We start from the raw sequence: 1,816 nt of genomic DNA, 5'->3' as shown, positions 1-1,816 counted from the left end.
CCGGGAGACGGACAGCTTATAGTGAGCCACTGTTTGCCATCAGTGTTCAAAGAACTGATTATTCTGATGATAGTTGCTGCTTAATAACTTTGTTCACAATAAACATAGATCAGAGCATTCTTGTTTTGCAATTATAAATCCGACTTCCTACAAGTAATCATAACTAGACCGGCCATAAATAATAAATATGGTTAATCACTTGTATTTATAGTTAGTTGTCTAATGTGACAGAATTTCCGTTACAATACAGATGCGCACGCTTCAGAGATTTTCATGAACTTGTGAAAAATTAATGTATAACTATCATTGCACTCGCCCGCCCGGTTAGCCGTGCGGTGTAACGCACGACTTTCCAGAGTGGGAAGCAGCGCCTGGTCGCTGGCACGAATCCGCCCGGCGGACTCGTGTCCAGGTCCGGTGAGCCGGACACTCTGTGGATGGTTTTTAGGCGATTTTCCATCTGCCTCGGGCTGGTTCTCCTTATACCGCCTAGCTGCACAATGTCAGCGATTGCTGTGCAAACAAGTTCTCCATGTACGCATACTCCACCATTTACTCTACCACGCAAACGTAGGGGTTACACTCGTCTGGTGTGAGACGTTCACTGGGGGGTCCACCGGGGTCCGAACCGCACGATAACCCTGAAAGAGTGGTTCGGTGTGGGGCGGCGGAGGGATGAAGTGGACTGCGGTAGTCGTCGTGGGGTTGTGGACCACTGCAGCTGCGGCGGGAACAGAGCCTCTCCGTCGTTTCTAGGCCCCCGGTTAACATACAATACAAGACAATCATTGCACTCGCTCCTCTTGAAATTCGATGGTGAAGTCGTAAATGAGGTAGGCAGACAGCACCCACTCCCGAGCCACCGCATGATTTTGACGTAATGCCTTATTCGGAGGCTAACCGTTTAACTCTGCAAAAAATTTCAACCTGTACTGATCGCCTCTTGCAGGACCCACTTTCAGAACGGTGTACTCGGAAACACATCTGACTTTCCTCAGACGTCTCAGAGATTGCCGCCTGTCCTGCTTTACAGAGAGCGCAAGGTGATGAGGTGTGAACGACCACCACTTTATTGCCTACTCCCAGTCCTTCAACCACTTTCCATAGGTGCTCACGACAGTAGCAAGAAAATGGCTCCGCTGTTTATGAGATGCGCCAGCGGCCTTGCCGCAGTGGTAACACCGGTTGCCGTCAGATCACCGAAGTTAAATGCTGTTGGGCTGGGCTAGCACTTGGATGGGTGACCATCCGGTCTGCCGAGCGCTGTTGGCAAGCTGGGTGCACTCAGCCCTTGTGAGGCAAACTGAGGAGCTACTTGATTGAGAAGTAGCGGCTCCGGTCTCCGAAACTGACATATAGCCGGGAGAGCGGTGTGCTGACCACGTGCCCCTCCATATCCGCGTCCAGTGACGCCTGGAGCTGAGGACGACACGGCGGTCGGTCGGTAACGTTCGGCCTTCCGAGGCCTGTCCGGGCGGACGTAAGCTTTCTTTTTCTCTCGGGCTGTGGGACATAACAATCTGCTCTTTGGCGAAGCCTCTCATGTCGGTGGACCTCCCCATTTGGGGCTCGTATCATCGCCACGATTATTGCTTACAAGTCTCTGCTCTGCTTGTATACTTCCTCATCGCGTCACGTGCTGGCAACGGCAGCACGCTGCGTTTACTTTGTCGGTGAGCAGTGGTCATGTGAAGGATCTGAAGATGGTTGCTGACGTCCCAAAGCGGTATTTTCGTTCTGAAATTCTTCTGACTGATCCAGAAATAAATTCTTTTCGAAACAAGCACAGTCTCGCGTCTCCAGTACGATTCAAACG

At 51.3% G+C, this 1,816-nt stretch overlaps 1 pseudogene; it reads left to right on the top strand.

Annotated features, from left to right (window-relative positions):
* Nucleotides 1–1,154: 1,154 nt before the first annotated feature.
* On the top strand, nt 1,155–1,272 carry LOC126107158 (5S ribosomal RNA; annotated as a pseudogene).
* The last annotated feature ends 544 nt before the right edge of the window (nt 1,273–1,816 follow it).

The sequence above is a fragment of the Schistocerca cancellata genome, chromosome 10 (assembly GCF_023864275.1).
Source record: "Schistocerca cancellata isolate TAMUIC-IGC-003103 chromosome 10, iqSchCanc2.1, whole genome shotgun sequence".
NCBI classification, from domain to species: Eukaryota; Metazoa; Arthropoda; class Insecta; order Orthoptera; family Acrididae; genus Schistocerca; species Schistocerca cancellata.
The sequence above is the reverse complement of the archived record's forward strand: the minus strand, read 5'-3'. Positions and strand labels throughout refer to the sequence as shown.